Here is a 22,146-nt window from a genome sequence, read left to right on the forward strand (position 1 = left end):
AGTCAATATCTAAGAAAAGAGGTCCATTAAAGCAAAATTCTTTATATTCTTAATCCTGGAATTTCAAAAGTTTACTTATGCATCCAACAGTGTTTTTCCATAATTACTATGAGCTATGCCCTGGAAGGAGATATTGAACAAAATAGACATGGGCCATCTTAACTTCATGGAGCTTAGAGTTTACTATGCAAGAAAAGCTTCAACCGAAGAATCACAGAAGAAAATGTGTAACTGGAAGCTCTAGTAAGTGCTATTAGTGATCAGAAGAATTTTTACTGAGGAAGTGATGTCCAAGCTGAAATTTGGAGACCCAGTAGGAGGTAAATAGGCAAAAAAGGTGGTTGGAGAAAGTGTTTCAAGCAAAGGAAACAGCATGTGCAAAGGCCCTGAGGTGGGGAAAGCATGAAGAGTTGAGTTTATTAAGGCAAGGAATGCTCATGTGGATTTCTACTTGCTTTGTATACATTTTTGCACTTCATAGCTCTCTTTTATTAAACAGCCTGTTGAAAAGTGTTCGAAAATGTCTTATTCATTTAGACATCCTTTCAGAAAACATCTAGCATCTTCCTTCTGTGTACATGGGCCCAAGATGGATACAAATTAGTATTGTAGACATTCAGAGTCTCCACTCAGAGAGTGTAGAAACAGCATGCAAGGGGCTGAATATTAAAGAGACAAACAAGAATACACACAGTGATACATGAGCCACAGGTGCATAGATACAGAATGAAGGGCAAAGGCTTTGGAGGAGGTGATGGGTCAAAAGTTAGGCTACTCCGACCTGACAGTCAGAGTTTCATGGAACTCAAGCTGTAAAACCAGCCGCATAGCACAGGGAGATCAGCTTGGTGCTTTGTGACCACCTGGCGGCGGGGGCGGTATAGGGAGGGGGGGAGGGAGAGAGATGCAAGAGGGAAGAGATATGGGAACATATGTATATGTATAACTGATTCACTTTGTTGTAAAGCTGAAACTAACACACCATTGTAAAGCAATTATACTCCAATAAAGATGTTAAAAAAAAACCCCAAAAAACCAGGTCTGATGCTTTCCCATCAAGCCAAGAGCATCAGAGCACAGTGATTTAGAATGTGGAGTTTGGGGCCAGGCTGCCTGGGGTTCAGTCCTGGCTCTATTATTTATTGACTCTTTGGCTTTGGGCAAATTTATTCAATCCCGCTGTGCCTTAGTTTCCTTTTTCATAAAATAGGTTTAATAGGGTTATTCTGAGGACTAAGTGAGATAATTTTTATAAAGTGGTTAGAACAGTATCTGGCATGTGGTAAGTTCTCAATGAATGTTAGTTCTTGACTGAGAATCCACTCATTCAACAATTATTAACGGAGCATTTACTGTGTGTCAGGCACTGTATGAGGTGCTGGAGATGCAGAAATTAACAAAATGGACAAGTTCCCTTTTATCATGGGGCTTATAGTAGAGTGGGTGAGAGAGACAACACATAAATACAAAAATGTACAACAGAATTTCAGATAGTGATACTATACAGAATAAAGCCAAGGGATGAGACAAATCGTTGGGGGGTGTTGTTTTTTAGATTGGACATTTGAGTTCAATTAAGGATGAGGAGAGGGGATCTGCCATAAAAAGATCCGTGAGAAAAGAACTCTAAGCAGGGGGAATGGCAAGTGCAAAGGCTCTGAGGTAGGAAAGAACTTGGTATTCATGGAACTGAAAGAAGGACTCTCATCCGTCCTATTATCATCCCTGTTTTACAGGGGAGGAAACTGAGGCTTTGATATTTAGGTTCTCTCTCCATAGCCACAAACTGAGTAAGTGGGAGAGCCTGAAGTTGACTCCAGCTCTCTCTGACTTTATGGCATATCAAGTTCCGCTTCGTTTCCAGCCGGAGGAAAGTGATTCCTGTTCTCTCAGTTGCCCCTGACTTAGAAAAGTGCCGTCATTTCTCAGAACCTCTTTTTTTCCATTCATTAAACAATGTCCACACACTCTCTCATATCCCTGCTCTGCTCCCCAGCTTATAAGGGGGGTAGGGATGAATAAATGCTGGGGCGTCCCCAGAAAAAAATGTTATACAGTCATCCTTTAGTATCTGCAGGGTATTGGTTCCAAGACCCTCCTGTGATACCAAAATCTGCAGATGCCCAAGTCCCTTAAATAAAATTGTAGAGTACAGATGGCTCTCTGTCTCCGTGGGTTCCGCATCCACGGATACAGAGGGCTGGCTGTATATATTCTGCGGAGAGTCACTTTCCAACACCATCTCTTACTTCCTCATCGAACCCTGTTTGTAATGTGGTGCTAAAAATGTTCCATATCCAAACTCTTCAAAAATATTCCATCTCCATCTAATTAATGCTTTAAGTCAGGCAAGTCATCAACTCCAAATTAAATTTCCAGCTATTCATATTTGACATTTCCTTAAGTTTCTAGTAATTGCGTCTCTCGAGAAACTAACCCGCAGACATTGAGTTTCCCATTGCTTTCGTGCAGGTCGATTTGCTCCCAAGGCAATATCAAGAACACTTAGAACATCCTTGGGATGAGAGAGATGTGTGAGCCACAGAGACCCAGAGGGGAATGGAACAATGCCTGTGTATTGATTTTCTGAAAAAGAAATGAGAAGGTAGAATTTTCAACTCCCAAGGTCGGCATTTGCTATAATTCCCCACATTGAAAAATCCTTTCATTTCCACTGTGACAGTTTTTTCCCCAAAGAAAAGGAGTGGTGTTGACAGGGTCTGTGTGTATTTATAAAGGGTGAATAAGCGAAGAAACCCAAGTCATCACCACCTGAAATTCCATTTCATTGCATTTTTACTTTAAAAAATATTGCATTAGGGCTTCCCTGGTGGCGCAGTGGTTGAGAGTCCGCCTGCCGGTACAGGGGACATGGGTTCGTGCCCCGGTCCGGGAGGATCCCACATGCCGTGGAGCAGCTGGGCCCGTGAGCCATGGCCGCTGAGCCTGCGCGTCCGGAGCCTGTGCTCCGCAGCGGGAGAGACCGCAACAGTGAGAGGTCCGCGTACCGCAAAAAAAAAAAAAAAAAAAAAAAAAAAAAGTCAATGCTTCTAAAAAGCAAATCTTTTCTGTCAATGGTGTCGTTGGACAGGTGGGTAATATAAAGCCCATGTTTTGTGATTGCAAAGCTTCTTGGTTATATTCTTGGGGGAATTCATTTCCTATACTTTGCAGCTTACCATGCTCAAACTTGAGAGGATTTAGGGAGCGCTAAAAGATCAACACAGGTTGGGCTGTCAGACCCCACCACTGGACGGTTGACTGGTGCAGAGGGAAAGGGTCAAGGTCTTCCAGAGGTATTTTCTGTGTCTGTGAGGACTAAGAAGTTCCTGGAGATTCCTTGGAAGAGCCCTGACTGGGAGTTCTGAGTTTATATCTCTTAATTCTGCTACATTTCTTGGTTTTTGGTTGTTTTTTTTTGGTCTTTGAAAATTATTTTTTTTAATTACAAAAGTAAAATATACCTTTAAAAATTAAACATATCAGTGTATAATAATATTATTAGCTCACTTTTATTGAGCATTTACTTCTAAGCATCTTACACACATTTAATTTCATTTAATTTTTACAACCACCCTATGAGGTTGGAACAATTATCTGAGAGCATCGAGCCTTAGAGAGGTTATAAGTAACTTGTTTGTGGTCACAGAGCAAGCGAGTGGTGAGCCCAGACATTAAGCCAGGCTTTTTGTCTCCTGAGTTTGTACATGTAACTATTACATTAGACACTGGAAAGTGAAAGTCTGTCCGAATCGCATTTTCTAGAGATATTATGGTATCTAGTCTCTTAGATGGTCCTCAGTGAACCATACCTCCTGGTGTTCATGCCTTTGTGTAGTCTCCTCCCCTTGAATTGGAGCTTGTCCTGTGATTCACTTTTTTTAAAAAATAAATTTATTTATTTACTTTTGGCTGCGTTGGGTCTCTGTTGCTGCGCATGGGCTTTCTCTAGTTACAGCAAGTGGGAGCTACTCTTCGTTGCGGTGCGCGGGCTTCTCATTGTGGTGACTTCTCTGGTGGCTTCTCTTGTTGCAGAGCACGGGCTCTAGGCATGCGGGCTTCAGTAGCTGTGGTATGCGGGCTTGGTAGTTGTGGTACACGGGCTTAGTTGCTCTGCGGCATGTGGGATCTTCCCCCATCCAAGGCTGGACCAGGGCTCAAACCCGTGTCCCCTACATTAGCAGGCAGGTTCTTAACCACTGCGTCACCAGGGAAGTCCCTGTGATTCACTTTCGACCAGTAGACTACTGTGGGAGTGACACTGCATGAGCAGGTTGTACGTGGGCCTTTTGAATACCTGCTTTGGGACGCTCCATCTTGGAGCCCAGCTGTGAGAAGGCCAAGCCACACAGAGATGTCGTGTGTAGGGACTCTGGTTGAAAGCCCCAGGTGAGCTCGTAGCCGACAACCAACATCAACTGTCTGTCATGTGTCTGTGTCATGTGTCTGTCATGTGAGTGAGCGCTCTTGGATGTCCAGCTCCATGGAACCCCCAAATAACTGCAGTCCCAGTGCCCTGCGGCTGCCACTGTGAGAGACCCTGAGAAAGAGCCATCCGGCTGAGCCCAGTCAGCCTAAGAACCAGGACAAATAATCCTAAATGGCTGTATTAAGCCTCTAAGTGTTCGGGTGGTTTGCAATGCTGCAACCAGAACAGAGGTTTATTAACCATTTGGTGTTTGTATCTCTAGGATATTTATATGCCTATAATTATAAATATAATTAGTAATAAGATTATCACCACAAAATGAGATCATACACTAATACTGTTGTGCAAGTTGGTTTTTTATTATCTTTTTTCTCTCTCTTTTTTAAAAACTTTAAATAATTAATTTAGTTTTGGCTTCATTGGGTCTTCGTTGCGGTGTGCAGGCTTCTCATTGCGGTGGCTTCTCTTGTTGCAGAGCACGGGCTCTAGGCGTGTGGGCTTCCGTAGTTGTGGCTCGTGGGCTCTAGGGCGCAGGCTCAGTAGTTATGGCACACGGGCTTAGTTGCTCCGTGGCATGTGGGAAGCCCCAAGTTGGTTTTTTAATCAATTAGAAATAAATCGTGAATTTTTTCCTATGTCAATTATATTCATGAAATATTCACTTATGGCTGGACATTACTTATTTTATTTTTTATTTTATTATTTTGGCCACCACAGAGCTTCATTAAACATCTTTGCATATTTCTGTAGAATAAATTCTCAAAAGTAGAAATGCTGGCTTAAAGGGTAACACACATTTTTCCCCTTCCTCCCTCTCTCCTCCCTCTCTCCCTCCCTCCCTCTCTCCCTCCTTTCTTCTTAAAGGCAGCTAATAGAATTTGTAAGAAGGGAAAGAGCTCAAGGTGAAGCTACAAAAAGATTTAGTTTAGACACCAAGAAGCACTTTCTGACTACAGTGGTAGTTATGTGAACGAGAGCAGGCCACTGACACCACAGCTGTTTGGTCCACGCAGGTCTTCTGAAAAGAACAAAGAGTTGTGTATCTGGGCTGATTAAATTCCTGGCGCTACCTTCTGCAAATCCTCTTTCTCTGCATCCTAAATTATATTTTCGTGAATTTCCAAAAAGAGAGCAATTCACCCCTTTCAGCCCCCATCCCCTGTGACTTAAATGCATCCCTCCCTCCTTCAAGGTGCCTATCTTTTGTACTAGAAGAGTCAGCCCTCATGTCCTACAGGCACATGACGACCCCTGACACTGTGAGCCATTCCAGTGGTGCTATTTATATGGTTGCTGGAAGGTGCCTCAAGGACAGGTTTTTAGGCAAAGCCATTTCTAAGCCTCGCAGGCAAGAAGTCAGCACTGCCCTTGTTTAGATCATCTGGGGAGTGGGCACTGAATTGGGTGATGGGGCATTGCTCTTGAGGGCTGTCATCTCCCTTACTGTTACCTGCTCCACTACAGGTCTCGGAGGGATCTTGGAGCAAGGGGAGATAAAGGGGAAAGGGGAAATAAGATGCTGGTGCTGGCTCTGGAACCCTGAACCAAGCCGCTGCTGCTGCCCCAGCTCCCCCGTGGTGGGCAGGGCACCAGGTCGCTGCGTCCAGAGGGGCCAGAAGGGGAGGGAGGCGTGGCCTCGACGCGGCAGCTGCACCCACCATGCACAGCATCAAGCGAGTGGTGGTAGGTGATGGGGCTCCTCTGCTACACAGCTGATGCCTTCCCCAAGGAGTCCACCCTGTGGCGTTCGACGATTACAGTGCCCGAAGTGCACCTGACTGGCGCACGGTGAGCCTGAACCTGTGGGACGCGGGGCCAGGAGCATGACCGTCTCGCACACTCTCCCACCCTCAGCCCAACGTCTTTGTCATCTATGTCTCCACTGCCAGAGAACGTGCGGCACAAGTGGCATCCAGAAGTGTGTCACCACTGCCCTGAGGTGTACATCCTCCTGCTGGGCACCAGGAAGGACCTGAAAGCTCAGCCTGACACCTGCGGCGCCTCAAGGGCAGGGCCAGGTGCTGGCCGAGCAGATCAACGTCGTGCGCTCCCTGGAGGGCTTGACCTGGCAGCAGGACGGCGCTTAGCTTGGAGGCTGCCCCGCCCCACCCCGGACAACTGGTGCCTGGGTGCCTCGTCTGCCCCCAGCTGAGCCTGAAGGACAATTCTAGCACCCCTTGGGGGGGGGTGTGCTCCCTGAATGCCTTTTTCTCCTTAAGGAGGCCCACAGCGAGGGGGCCTTGGGTCCTGCCCCACTCTGCTTGGGAACACCAGGTATTCTCGAGAGCTCACCCAGGCCAAGGTTGGCTCCCTCCCCAAGAAGCCAACCCTTGCCCCTCCCCATTTCCCCACACAGACGTTGGTGCCTCTGTGCTGCGTCCTCTCAGGTTAGGAGCTCTCAGCTGTCCAGTCCCTAACAGCTCCCTCACTGCTCTTTGACTGGTTCCCCTCTAGATGCTCTCTCCCTTCCCCAAAGAAGGAGCCACGGAACCCAAGAACGGTGAATATGTCCTAACCTACTCCCACATGCCCAGGTCTTATGCATTTGCTGACTGACTCAGCCCCCCATGCCCCCCGGGCCTTTCCTACCCCATCAGCATTATTAAAATCTCGTCTCCAGTGGGGGATGGGGGGAGATGATGCTGACGGGACTTGGTGTTCAGTCTTTTTGACCTCTGTGGATGGTGCCAGGAGGTCTTCAGGCAGTTGTGCCCTGAGGCCTTCTAGGAGAGGAGCAGGGAAGGGTTTCCCAAGGGCAGCTGTCCATCCATGTGGTCCAACCCCAGGCACTGCCCGCTGGCCAGTGGCCAATCTTGTTTCCCATTGTTCCACTTGCTCCAGGGCAGAAGCCAGGGAATGTGGAACATACTTCCTGAAGTTGGCTATTAGGGGCACGAAACTGACTGTGGACTAGTGGGGTGGAGGTCAGGCAGTGGGGCCCCAGCTCATGTGAAGGCAATCCCTGAGGGATAGCTTCCAGGTTCCTGCAAGGGCTCTGAAGGGCCATTTGTTCTTTTTCCTCTTTGCAGGCTGAACTTCACCCCACATATCCAGGTACATAAGAACCTATCATAGGACTTCCCTGGTGGCGCAGTGGTTAAGAATCCTCCTGCCAATGCAGGGGACTCAGGTTTGAGCCCCGGCCCGGGAAGATCCCACATGCTGCGGAGCAACTAAGCCCGTACACCACAACTACTGAGCCTGCGGTCTAGAGCCCGCGCTCCGCAACAAGAGAAGCCACCGCAATGAGAAGCCCGTGCACCACAACGAAGAGTAGCCCCCGCTCGCTGCAACTAGAGAAAGCCCCCGCGCGGCAATGAAGACCCAACACAGCCCAAAAATAAATAAATAATTTAAAAAATTCTCACTTAAAAAGAAAAAAAAGAAAAAAGGAACCTATCGTAGCTGGCAGAGGTTGTGAAGTGTAGTGATTAATCTCCCTGAACCTCAATTCCTACATCTGTGAAATCGGCATCAATATAAATAGCACCCTCATAGGTTATTAGAAAAATAGAGGAAATAACGTGTAAAATACTTAGTACAGCCCCTGGCACATGGTGAGCACTCTGTAAATGTTAGTTTTGTTACTTTTCACACCTGGCCAGTTCAGTTCAGCAGACAATTATTGAGCTAGAGGCCAGACACTTTGCTGGAAGCAGAGCTGAATAGGAGAGAGTCTGAGCTCTCAAGGAATCCATGGAAGATTCTCGTTTACCTCCATGGATCATTCCAGGCACTATAGTCCTGTCACCTTATCTGGAAATTCTTTTTTTTTTTGCGGTACGCGGGCCTCTCACTGTTGTGGCCTCTCCCGTTGCGGAGCACAGGCTCCGGATGCACAGGCTCAGCGGCCATGGCTTACGGGCACAGCCGCTCCGTGGCACGTGGGATCTTCCCGGACCAGGGCACGAACCCGTGTCCCCTGCATCGGCAGGCGGACTCTCAACCACTGCGCCACCAGGGAAGCCCCGGAAATTCTTCATTCCCAATTCCTCTAGCTGCAGCTGTGTCCCACCAACAACCCCTCTCTATTTTTCTCTGCTTGGTGGAGAAAAACATCGGTCTTTATCTATGGAACTATACCCTTAAGAGCCATTACTATATGATAACTTAGTTGTTTCTTGCATTCTCTGAAACAGCTTCTGTTCTTTTAAAATTTTAGTTCTTATTTGACAGCTCTTTAATTTTCTTTGTAGCTTTACTATCATGCCCTTCACTGTTATTTTTTTGTGGAGACCCTACTTGTCACCACATTTAGCACTTGAGTGGATCCTTTTCAAAGCTAGGATCTGTGTTTCTTCCTTTCTTTGAATCTCCCTTTCTAGGATCTCCTGCCCAGGGTGATAGCATAGCCGGAGGCAGGGATGACAAAAATGTTTACTCTTCAATTGACTGGTAGGGGCTGCTGGGTGCCATGTTGAAACATTCCAAAACCACACCTGGGTTTAGCAGTGCTGCAATGAATTGGTGATGCCTGCCGTGGTAGAAGAAATGCTGTGGATTTGCCACAAGGAAGTCTTGGGACCTGGGTACATGGTGCAGGTTTCCTTTTTCCCAGAACTTAATAAAGTAGTGTTTTCCAGTGTAGACCGGGACTAGTTGAGACCTAGCAAGCCTGCCCTTGTGGTTGAGTGGTCAGCAAGAGCTAAGATGGCTACCCCAGGGCAGTCTGACTCAGGGCGATGGGGAGAAGTGAGTCCTCCTCCAGGCTACAGGCCAATCAGTTGGCCTTCTCTTGACAGTAAAATTGCTTCTGGCTTTTTGACTATGCACAGCTTCTTTGGGTAAGCATGACAACAACTAGATTCTCAACTGGGAAATCACATTCAAGTTGGCCAACAGACTCAAAAGTTTCCAAACCATACTTCTCAATGCCAAGCTTCATTTTCTTATGACTACCATACACTGAGCACCTACTGTGTGCTGGGTGGCTCTGTATAGATGAGATGATTTTATGAGATTTGCTGATGAGCATTTTTACTTTCAAAGTTATACATTTAGTTTAAGTGGTACTAGAGGAATGTTATTTTTCCATTTAGGGTAGTGATAAAAGCCTGTTTATAAAATAACTTTATCCAAAAAGTGAACTGACTTAAAGAAATATTTAAGGAGATGACAGTGCAAGCAGAATATAGGCTCTCATCTCCATTTTACAAATGAGGAGAAACTAATATTCAGAAAGGTTTAGCCACCTGTCCAAGACGGCACAGCTGGGAAGTCAAAGAAGCATTCTGAAAGCACTTGATGCCATTGGTGCCATTCTGGGTCAACTTTTGTACTAAGTGATGGATGCGACTGTGGTTTTTCAGCTCTGGGGGTTTGTCACAGAGACAGATGGGGGCAGGGCTTGAGGTGGCTCTCCAGCAAAAACAGAACAGAAGAGTTATCGGAAAGGACAGGCTCCTTAGAGAGGCATGAATTTTGAAGTCTGGAGGAGCTGGGCTAGCACCCCAGATCTGCACATTTCTTGCTAGCACTCTTGGGCAAGTAAACACAAGGAACAACCAATAAAATGGGAGTAACGATGCTGTCCAGTTCAGAGGGCTGTTGTGAGGGTTAGAGGGAATCTCTCACACACACAAAGCTCTTAGCACGGCGCCTGGCCCAGGGAGAGTGTGCAGTATAAGTGGTCACAGTTATTGTCTGCGAGTGTGATGACCAGTCCTGTGAAGGTGACAAACTGAACCAGGCGAAGGCCTGGTGCAGGCGAAGCAGCGCCCGCATATCTAGGTGGGGCTTCTCCTGGTGTAGTTCTTGAGGATGGGAGAACTGGCCGTAGAAAAGACCTCTAACTTGTTTCTCACACTCGGTCAGTGAAAGTGTCCTTCATGCTGCTGTATGTTACAGATGAACGTTGTTAAGAGAGTAAACCCTAAGGGTTCTCATCACAAGGAAAACATTTTTGTTTCCTTTTCTGCTTTTTCTTGTATCTCTGTGAGATGACGGATGCCCACTAAACCTATTGCGGTGATCATTTCACACTATATGTAAGTCAGATCATCATGTGTATATGTTAAGCTTACACAGTGATGTAAGTCAATCATATCTCAGTAAAACTGTGAAAGAAAAAAGAAAGCATCTTTAGCCTTTCCATTTTTGTTAGGAGGCCCCTCGGGTTAGACTGAGTTCTCACATAGACGCTTGTGTGCTCCTGGACAAGCCCCTTCCCTTCTCAGAGCCTCAGTTTCCATATCTGCAAAGTGAGCTGGTGAATAGTAAAGAAATAATTTAAAAAATAGTATCATAGCTCCCGTTTGGTAAAGGTGGGCAGGGGTTAAACAGGCACACAAGACAAGGAGAGGCTCCCAGGGAGAGTGAACAGCACGTGCAAAGGCAGGAAGGAGGAAGGTCCTCAGGGCAGCTGTTTGCTGTTTGTCAGGCCCGGAACTCACTGCTTCATATACATGAAGCATATTTCATGTCTACAATATCAAACATTATCTAATATTATAATATCTAACATTACATATCCAGTATGGAATCCTTGCTAATAAAGTAGGTACTATTTTCATCCCCTATTATAGATGAGAAAGACTGAGGCTCAGAGGGTGAAGAAGTTGACTGAGGTTGGATGCAAAAGTGTCAAATGTGGGCTTCCCTGGTGGCGCAGTGGTTGAGAGTCCGCCTGCCAATGCAGGGGACGCGGGTTCGTGCCCCGGTCCGGGAAGATCCCACATGCCGCGGAGCGGCTGGGCCCGTGAGCCATGGCCGCTGAGCCTGCGCGTCCGGAGCCTGTGCTCTGCGACGGGAGAGGCCACAGCGGTGAGAGGCCTGCGTACCGCAAAAAAAAAAAAAAAAAAAGTGTCAAATGCCTCTTCCAGTTCTTCCATTCACGCAGACCTGTAATACAAGGGCTGAGCACATGCAGTAATAACTGGTACATTTATTAACAACCATTCCCTTTATTAGGCACTTGCTATGTGTGACTCACTTGCTAAAGGTTTTACTGGCATCAAATTTAATCCTCACATGACATAAAGGGATAGATGCTATTAATATCCCCATTATAGAGATGAGAACACTGAGGCCCAGTGGGTTAAGAGACTGGCCCAGATCAGACATCAAATGTATGCTGGACCCAGGATTCAAAAACAATTTATTAGACTCTAGAGCCCATTCAGTGCACCTGCTCATCCAGACGCTTCCATCATTAGCTTGAGGAAACTATTAAGTAGAAATGGGTCAGTATTTTGTTTCTTTTTCTTTTTTAACAGTGTGTATCAGCTGGCATGTATGGTGGCATGAGGTAGCTGAGGGAAGAATTCCCTTCAGAGGAGTTGTAGGTCCTTCCAGAACACCCACGACTCACAGTCCCTGGGAATAAGCGAGGGTAAAGAGACAGGGGGTTCGTCTCTGCCTCTGAGGGTCTAATCACTTCCTCCAAGTCCAGGGCTTACCACCGAGACCCTCTCCATGGCGCCTCCCGTATGGAATGGTGCTCGCGCGGGCTAATTCTCCCTGGGATCCACCCCAGGTGCATGGTTTCCGCCCGCATGGCCGTCCCCAGACTTGCAGCTGGTGGCTGCCATGTGCACAGAATGCTCATTTGTTTTGCTGTTTTGTGGACCCAGAGTGATGGTCACTGGGTGTCAGGGGACCAACAGGAAGTCAGAGGCTTCTGGGCTCTTCATCTGGAGTTCACCGTGGTGTCAGAGGCTTTTGTGGCTCTGCTCGGGTTGTTGCTGTTTGATTAAATGTCTTGCACTAAGCACCATCCGTCTCCCACTGGCTGTCGGGGGTAGGTATTTTTAGCTGTGGGCAAATAGCTTATCAATTGTGCATGCAAAACGCAGCCAACACAAAGCCTTCATTCCTGTTGCCTGTCTTCTTCCACACAGGCAAGGACAACAGAAGAATTAAAGGAGGTTGGCACTCATTTGCTCATTCCACAAACATTTACTGAGCTGCCCACCATGCACCAGGCACTGGGCCAGGCACTGTGGATGCAGCAATGTGCAAACGCACAGGTGGCGTGAGTCCACATGGGGCTTACGATCTATGTTGACAGAGTTGAGGTCTGCTCTGCTGCCTGCTAACTCTGAGGCTTTTGGTGGGTCACACATTTCTCTGGACCATTTTTCATTCAAAAAGCACGTGCTGGGCATATACTATGTGCCATTCACAGCACTGAGGTTGCTGGTGTGGAAAGACAAGTCTCTCCCCACTAGCAAGTGAGGTAGAAAGGGAAAGAGGTTGCGCGACCAAGCAGCGAGCATGACCCAGGTGGCCCAGGCATTTTCTCAGGCCCATGGGAGAAAATGGCAATGAGTTCTGACCTTGGGGCCTGGGAAAGTTGCACGGAAGCGTGAAGGAGGGGCTGGTGGGATCCAGGAGCCACATGGGCAAAGGAAGCAGGATGGTGGGCAACACAGTCAAGAACTAGGAACATAACAGATAAGTTAAACAAATAATTCTTCAGCGAATGACCCAAGCTGTCTTTCTAGCCTGAAGGCTTCTCTTCCCAGGGGCCACTTCCGAGGGGCAGCTGGCTGCCCTGCGGCCAAGGCCACGTATAAACTGCAGCAGTCAGCTGTCACTTCGCACCTCCAGCTGCTTTCTAGTATTAGGTCTGCATCAAGTGTCTCCAACTTAAAAGAAGGAGAAGCAATACCATGTGATGTCAGGAAAAAAAAAAAAACAAACCACTCACTATTATATACAAAGGTCCCAGAACATGTTGTTATGGTTAATCTACTTACCCAGGGTTCCATTGCTATAGACACCACCAGTGCTGACCACAACTATCACAACCATCACTTTGATGATTTGGGAGTCACTTTAGGGACTCCCAGTGTCATCCCAGAATGGTAAGAGGCAAAGAGTACAGATTCCGGAGCCATGCTGCTAGGGTTCAAACCTGCCTGTGCCACTCTAGCTGTGTGACCTTGGACAATCTACTTAACCTCTCTATGCCTCAGTTTGCTCATCTATGGAAAGGATGATACAGCACTTATCATAGGCTTTTGTGAGGATTAAATGAATTAATATATGGAAAGTACCAAGCACAGTGCCTGGTACCATACAGGCTATATAATTTTACCATCATAACTATTAGGTTAGAAATCCAGACGAGCAGGAAGTGTGTTTGCTTTTCTTCTTATTATTAATATATTGCCAACCTCTCACACAGTTCTGGGCATATGGTAGGTGCTCTAAATATCTGTTGAATGAATGAATGAATGACGACGAACATAGATTAACATGGCATTTTAGACATGCAGAAGGGCTTTGTCATAGTTTTGAATAGACTGGAAGACTGCTAAGTGTTTACTGCAGAAAATGAGTCAGGTGATGTGATCAAGGGTAACTGGAAATTAATTGGAAATTAATTTAGTGTTCACTGTGTGAGATCTTTTAGAGACTATCAGCTTCTCCAGAAGAGGTTTTGTGCCAGAATCTTCCATGTGAATCCAATTTCAGCTCAACATAAATTTAGTGATGCTCAACTATGTAGCCAAGCCTGGGTCAGACTCTCAAGGAGTACAAGACCCTGCACTCAGGGTGCTGAGAACTTACTGAATAAGTCATCCCAAGGCAGCATGAGGAGTCATTCAAACTCCCTGCTACCTTCAATGGCTCTATGCCAGGGCTTATAAACTCAAATGGCACAAGGGACCAGTTAGGTGACATCAATGTGTGAGGTGAGCCTGCGGGGGCCTTTAGCGAGCTGCCCAGCTTATACCCCCGTTCAAGAGGGCAGCCACTGTTTAGTTCCCCCTGGTGGTTTCCCAGGAGGGAATGACAGCCAACTGTGGCCAGGTCATCCAATGTTTCAAGAGAGGCTTGCAGGCAACACACACACACACACACGGAGGGGGGGCCCATGGGTTTGAGACCTCTGCTCTGTAGCAAAATCCAGTGTCTTTGTACAGCCGACCGGATACCCCCCACACCATCAGCGCCCTTCTGCATCCCACGCAAATGCTCTTCACTTTACGAGCTATTGCCTAAATGTGCAGTGTTCTGCCTCGGCTTTGTAGCATCGTATGGGCTATTTCTTCTGCCTGGAAGGCCTTCCCTGCCTACAGCACTTTGCCTGGCAGACTTCTTATTTTTAAAGCCTTTCCTGATCTCAGTGCACTGAGGTAAGCACCTCGCTGGGTAGAGTATTTAGAACATTTTGGTACTGATCTCCTTCAAAATCTTTATCACCCATTCTCTGGAAGGCAGACACTGTATCTTTTTTCTCTGAACCTTGAGGGCCTATCACAGGGCAGTCAAAGAGTATGCACTCCGTCAGTGTTAGAGGAATAAAAGTGTGACAGATGGATGGATGGATGGGTGGATGAATGGGTTACCCAAGGCGCTCTCTGTGGAGTATTCATCTGCTGGCTGTCACTTCTGTGGTACTCCATTATATCCGTGACGACTTGATCTTATCCCTTCCCTCTGTCTTCTCTCTAAACCCAGTCTCTCTAGGTAGCCTCTCGGGAACATTTTCCTGTTTCCTCTTATGATGGCTGATGGATCTGGACTCAAATTCCCCATTTACTTGTCCAGGCATGATTTAACTCAGTTTCCTCACCTGTGCAAGGGGGAAAATACCATTTCCCCAAAGGGCTTATTGAGAAGACTGAGTAACTTCATATATAAAAGCATTATTACTATGCCTAGCATTTAGTATGTACTCAAAAGTATTATTCATTTCTCTATTGGGTGTGATAGTTTCTTTCTTAGAGCACTGACTCTTTCCCTTGTTGGAAAGTGGGGAGCACCGATTCTGAAACCAGACTTTGTGGGCTTGAATCCCAAGTTTGTCATTTCCTAGCTTTGTGACCCTGGCTAAGTTACTTAAATAACTCTGTGCCTTAAAGTTCCTCATCTGTAAAATGGGGATAATGATACCTGTCTCTTAGGGTTCTTGTGGGAATTAAATCAAGGGCTTAGAAGAGTATTGGGCACATAGTGAGTGCTCAGTAAGTGTTAATTTTGTCGCTCACCAACCCAACCCAAGAGACTCAGGGCTGAGGAGAATTTTGCATATTCACCAAGACTACTCAGGCCGACTTCCAGACCCTTCCTTCTATTATAGATATTGACTCCCTGCTGGATTCAGCCACCTTGCTACAGCCGTGGACGTCATAGTAAACCCGAGGAAATGGTTTCTTCCTTTCTGTGGCTCCTATCCTGGCAGAAGCCAGATAGATCACCAGAGAGAAGCTCCATGACAGCAGGAGGCATCGTGCTATGGGGGCACTTAGGAAGGGGTAACGAGTCTAGCCTAGAGGATCACGGAAGACTTCTTGGAGGAAGTGGCACGCGTGCAGTGACATGGAGGAATGGGAGCCAGTCGAATGACTGGGGAGCAAAGTGTGTCAACAAGAGGGAACAGAATGTGCGAAGGCCAAGAGGCGAGAGAAAGAGGATGGCCGTTGCAGGAGCTCAGCTCCTAAGCTCAGCATGGAATGGAGGCCACAGACTGGGGGCTTAAGGGGCTGATTCCAGGCTGCAGATGTGTTTTTAAGACTTTTGAATCAGTTGCCATGTTTACAAATTGGAGTATTTCACGTCCAATTGAGGGTTTGAACTTCTTTGAAAATCAAAAGGAGAGGCCACACTGGGCCCACATTACCACTTGGGGCTACCCTGCAGCTCAACAAGTCCCCATGGGCCGCACTCATTTCTGCCATCTGCCTGCCCCTGCCCAGAGCCGGGGAGGGAGTTGGAGGGAGGCCTGGCGGGAGAAGAGGTAGAGAAGTAACAGCACTTGATTCTAATGATTCAAACTGGGTTTGAGTTGAATTTGTCCTGAGGTGATAGAGATTCATTGAAGGGCTTTAAGCATTAAAGGGTTTTACAAAGTAAGATGCTTGTTATTTAGACGTCCTTGAAGGTAGTTGAGGGGGGTGGTGGAGAACAGAGGGTCCTTTATATAACTCATTGAAACTTTCAAACATGGGTTGGTATTGTAGCTTCCTCCTATATAAAATTTGACAGGAGCAGCAGAAATGCCAAGAGGTACCATCTTCCTGCAAAACGTGTCCCCTTCCCCTCTTAGGTCGGCAGGGGAAAGTTCCATGGGATCTGAATGTCCAAGAACATTGGAAAATTCCCTGATGTACACCACCTGGCTGCACTTTCTCCAAGGCCAGCGTCCTGGTGGTTGTTGTGTTCCACGACGGGACCTGCATTCTCCCAGCAGATGCGGGGTTGAAGCGGCAGCACCTGTGCCAGAGGACATGGACGGACAGGGAACAGGCCATGCCCAGAAGACAATGTCTAATTACCTGGGGGCCTCAGGAAGCAATTTTCTCTGGTTGGAGAAATTGCTTTTTGTGCCACACAGCCGAACGACATGTAGGTCAAGGAGGTGTAATTATATGGAAATGGATTTATGTTTGGGAACTTCTAAGGACCCACCTCTGCACGCTGGGAGGTGGCAGAGAGAGAGCGTAGCTTCCATTCTGCCCAAGCTGGGTTCAGCAGGTGAAAGTCGGCTTGCTTCCTTGTGATTTTGAGGGGGTCTCTTTCTTTTCTAGCTTGGGGACACACACCTGAATGTCACAGAAGAAAAGGAGCAGTGCCCTTCCTAGTGCTGTGGTGATGAGCATGGGCACTGGATCCAGATGTGACTCCTACTGGCTGTGTGACCCCGGGGAAAGTTACCTAACGTCTCTGTGCTTCCATGTGCTCAGCTGTGAAATGAAGCCTATTGTGAGGACTAAATAAGTCAATGCATAGAAAGTGCTTACAAAAGTCAGGGCTGCAGAGTTGACGCCCCTGGAATTGTGGCCTCGGCTCCCTTCTCCATCCCATTTCACTCACGAGTGCTGCCTTCCCTCTGTCCCAGCGGAGAGGAACCAAAGCACGTGCAGCTCCCCAAACAAGCCTCACTGTCTCCAGCTCTGGGTCTTTGCTGATGCAGTTGTCTCTTCCCAGAACACTCTTCATCCACTTTATCTGGTTGACCCTTGTCCTTGACCCTTCAGGAGTCAGCTTGTCCAGCCGCCTGGATTGATGTCCCCCATGCTTTGCTGTAGCCCTGCTTATGACAAAACAATCTGCCTCCCTTTTTCTTCTGAGCAGAAATATCATTTCCAAGAGAGGACAGGGAAAGTGTCAGTAGAAAAGCAAGTGGTTTTTTTTCTCCCTTTAGAAATAAGAGAAAATGTAAATAATAATAGCAGTAGTGGCAGCAACGGTGAGGATGAGGATGATGAGTGATTCTGTACCTTTTTCTGCCATGAGGGAAGTGTTTTGTTTTGTTTTGTTTTTTTAAATAATATTACTATTTTAAAAAATTCAACCCAGCTCTCCAGCCTGCTTTTTTTGTTTTGTTTTGTTTTGTTTTTTGTCTGCATTGCACGGCTTGTGGGATCTTAGTTCCCCAACCAGGGATTGAAGCTGGGCCCTCAGCAGTGAAAGCGTGGAGTCTTAACCACTGGACCGCCAGGGAATTCCTGGAAGTGTTTTTTTTTAACATCTTTATTGGAGTATAATTGCTTTATTTACAATAGCCAGGACATGGAAGCAACCTAAGTGTCCATCGACAGATGAATGGATAAAGAAGATGTGGCACATATATACAATGGAATATTACGCAGCCATAAAAAGCAATGAAATTGAGTTGTTTGTAGTGAGGTGGATGGACCTAGAGTCTGTCATACAGAGTGAAGTAAGTCAAAAGAGAAAAACAAATACCATATGCTAACACATATATATGGAATCTAAAAAAAAAAAAAATGGTTCTGAAGAACCTAGGGGCAGGACAGGAACAGAGATGCAGACAGAAGTGGTCTTAATAATAAAAAGAATAGCTTCCACTTAGCAATCTATTATATGCTAAAAACTGTGATAAGCGTTTTACACTTAATAGTCACTGCTGGGCTTCCCTGGTGGCGCAGTGGTTGGGAGTCCGCCTGCCGATGCAGGGGACGCGGGTTCGTGCCCCGGTCCGGGAAGATCCCACATGCCACTGAGCGGCTGGGCCCGTGAGCCATGGCCGCTGAGCCTGCGTGTCCGGGGCCCGTGCTCCGCGACGGGAGAGGCCACAACAGTGAGAGGCCCGTGTACCAAAAAGAAAAAAAAAAAAAAAAAATAGTCACTGCTGCTCCCCTCACTTTAAAGGTGGGTATTATCAGATCTTTTCTATAAAGGAGGGAGTTCGGGACTGGGTTTAGAGACTTGCCCAAGTTTACACAGCTAGTAAGTCACAAAGCCAGGATTTGAACTCGGATATGTCCAACTTCAAATTGTTAACTGCTACACTCTTTAAGAAGTCAGAAGGCCTTGGGACCATTGCTTCTAATGACACCCAAATCAGCTGCAGGACAGGCCCTGTGCTCATTGGCCTGCTGGTCTGCCTCTGACATGGCCCCCATCCTTGGGTGCTCCTGACTCCAGGGTGTCCCAGGGAAAAAGACCTTTCCCTGCCTGCCCAGGGTTTTCCAGAATGAAGAGGGCACTCCTTGGTTGTACAGGGAAGGGATGGGCTACTTTCTTGGCAGAGGGAACTACAAGTACAAAATCAAGCCAATGTGAAACCATGTTGTGTTTGCAGAACTGTAAAGTGACAGGCTTGGCTGGCATGTGGACTGTAGGGAAATGAGGTTTGAGAATTCAAGTCTCCAGTGTGATAACCTCAGTGAAATTGCTTTGCAAACTCCCAGGGTTGTCGTGGGGACCAAAGGAGACACTGCACGGAAGCGGCTTTGCAAACTGGAAAGACGTTAGGCAAATGTTAATTATCACAAGATATTTTGGAGAAGCCTCATTGGTATCGGGAAAGAGAGAGCAGAAAATTAAAATACCTGCTAACTTCTCTTGAATCCACATTCTCAAAAGAATTCATAAATGAAAAATTCTCATTTCATTGCTCTCATCTGTTTTTCAGGTTAGTGAATTGTAATAGATTTTGGACTCTAATAAAAATTCAATTTCCTGGTCATTATCAATTACACTAGCAGGTTTTGAGACTTGTAGGAATTTTTGTTGCCCACCCATAAGGCCACATCCAGCTAATTCTTTATCCAAATACTTCTTAGATGTCTCTTCTCTTTCCCCTGACACTGCGGTGGGGGACAAGTCTATGTCTCCTTCATTTTGGGACATATTCTTAGTCACTAGCACAGTGTCTGACAGACAGTAGGCACTTGATAAATATTTGTTTAGTGCAGCGTCCAAGTCTGAATGGCATCATATTATACGTGAGTTACCGCAGGGACTTCTTAGCTCCACCCTGGCCCCTGCCCCTCTGTTCCCGAAGCCATTTGTCTACATTTGCTCAAAACCTCAATCCATTTTCCTCAGTCTAATAAAATACTATTCGTAAAACTAACTTAACTAATGTTACATACTAATGCTACTAATGAAGGGTCCCAATCTACAGTTTAACCAAAACACTAAGGTAGGAAACTAAACAAAGAGGTGACACTATTCAAGAAAGCATAATTATTCTTATTCTTATTTGCTGATTATATAGTAGTATGCTTAGAGAACTCAAGACAAGTAGTCAAAACTTTATTGGAACCAGTAAGTGAGACCTCAAGAGTATCAAAGCCCAAACATAACAGCAATGGCTGATCAGAAGATGGAATGGGAAGAAGATTCCATTCACAGCGTTCTAAGCGCCCACAGGTGGGGAGGAGGGCCTCCTTTGCGATGACTCTGGGCTGTCCTTTGTCTCCTGGGTCCCGAAGCAGCCCTGCTTGTGCCTGAAATCTCCCTAAGTCTCTCACAAAACTGATGGAAAGCGCTATGGAAATCTCCATCCCTTGCTGCAGCTAACAAGGAGCGCACAGGCTCTGGCTCCCAGCGTCTGGGTCAGAAACCTGTCTTTGCCACGGCATTAACTGCGTGACCTCGAGCCACTTAACAACTTACCATGTGCCTCAGTTTCCTTACCTGTAAAATGGGGGTACTAATAGAATTTACTTTGTGGGCTTATCAGGATTCAATTAGTTGATTCATGGAAAGTGCTTGAAACAGTGCCCAATAGGTAGCAGGCACTCGATTAGTGTCCATTATGCTTCTACCATCAAGGCTTCAGCAGCCGCGCTCTCTAAGCTTCACCATGGACACTGCCGCGGGGGGTGGCGGAGGAGGACGTGTGCCTTATTCGGCTGAGGGTGGGGGGCTTTCACATCATCCTGAGTTTTTCTTCAGAACAGCATGTTATTACATTTATAGGATAATAGGTTGAACCATACAAAATGGACATTTTAAAAGGCAAAAAGTGGCCAAAAAGTGGCCTAATCATTTTCAATTTACTTGTTTTGCCTACTGGACTGTGTATGTCTTGAAAGCCTGGGCAAAGTTCATTCCTCTTTCTGGTCCCCAGTCCTTGGCAATGGTTCTGATGCTGAAGGAGGTGCTCAGCGCGTGTGTGTGATGAAGAAAAGACTTGTGGTCAGAACACACATAGCACGTCCATCCCAGAAGGGAGGAAGGGGAGTTCCAGAGAGCAGGGGCAAATATCTGCCCCGATAGCCACACCCCATCCCCAGCACTGCCCCTACCCCAGGATGGGAGTTGATGCTTTCCTCTCTGTCCCATGGTACACAGGCTCCCTTCTAGTATATCACACTTCAAGCTTCACATTGAGGTATCTGCTTTTTCATCTCTCCAACTAGACTGTGCTCTCCCTGAGAGCAGGGTCCCAGATCTATTTGTGGCACCTGTAGGAAGTGCTCAGTTCTCAAATGAATGAATACTGGAAAGTCCTAGCAGGGTTCAGTGGGGTGGCTCCCTTTGTGGGGACTCATTCCTATCTTTAACAGCTTTGTATATTTAGTGAAACAAGGAACCCTTGGTTTGAGGTCCAAGGATGTAGCTTTGGTTTTTCAGGCCCACTTACTAGGAGTAACTTGGGAAAGCTATTTGACTCCTCCTAACTTCAGTTTCATAATGGATGAGAAAGCCCTTTGTAAATTTTAATTCACTTTGCATATTGGCCAACACTATATTGACATTAATAGCTATTACTGATGACTCTTTTTAAGCATTAGAAACAGAGCCTGGCACATAATAGGTGGTCAATAAACATTTACCCCATGGACTAGATTTGGAATTCTGAGCACTTGATTGAATTGAGTCCACTTCTGGCTGATAAAGGAGACCTTGGAAGGCTCTGGAAGACGGCAGAGTTTTCCAGGGAGTTGTTTCATCAAAATGTGCCACTTGAAAAGAAAAGAAGCAACTCAATTTCCTTTTTGTAGATTAGGTGTGGATTGGAGAGGGAATTCACCTTCCTGTCCTTGCTTAAAAATAATTTCAAGTAATTAAACTCTCTGCTTGGGGAAAGGGCAATGCGGACGCCGGGAGAGTCCTCGATCACGAAGGAAGACATAGTCCCTCAGATGCCTGCAAAGACCAGGCTGGAAGGGTGAACCGAGGCAGAGGTCTGTAGACACAGCATTTGTCTTCTCCAGTGCTCTGAATACCAATGTCCGCTGCAGGCCCAGCGGCAGCACAGGTACCAGCAGGGGTGCACAGGCTTGTCACAGCTCCGCTCTGCCGCTCAGTGGCTGAATTCTCTTGGGCAGCTCACTTTACTTCTCAGAGCCTCGCTTTCCCCATCTGCCAAGTGAGCTTAGAATTTCCAAGCTCACAGCCACTGCCGTGAGGATTAAATGAGGCATCGTGGAGAAAACGTTTGATCTAGTGTTTGTCTCAGAGTAAGTGCTCAATAAATGGTAGTGGTGGTGATGACGATGATGATGATGATGATGGTGATGATGATGGTTGTAGTCAAGATGTTTTCTTCAGTCTCGTCAAGA

General features: G+C 46.6%; 1 protein-coding gene and 1 pseudogene across 1 annotated transcript in view; one reads left to right on the forward strand and one right to left on the reverse strand.

Moving 5' to 3' along the window:
- The window catches only part of GPR139 (G protein-coupled receptor 139), a 40,677-nt gene that overhangs the window by 3,375 nt on the left and 15,156 nt on the right, over positions 1–22,146 (reverse strand). The window lies entirely within an intron of this gene.
- Positions 6,089–6,581, forward strand: LOC113615561 (rho-related GTP-binding protein RhoG-like; annotated as a pseudogene).

Source organism: Aethalodelphis obliquidens, unplaced genomic scaffold, assembly GCF_003676395.1.
Source record: "Aethalodelphis obliquidens isolate GAN/ISIS:26980383/991018 unplaced genomic scaffold, ASM367639v1 scaffold120, whole genome shotgun sequence".
Taxonomy (NCBI): Eukaryota; Metazoa; Chordata; class Mammalia; order Artiodactyla; family Delphinidae; genus Aethalodelphis; species Aethalodelphis obliquidens.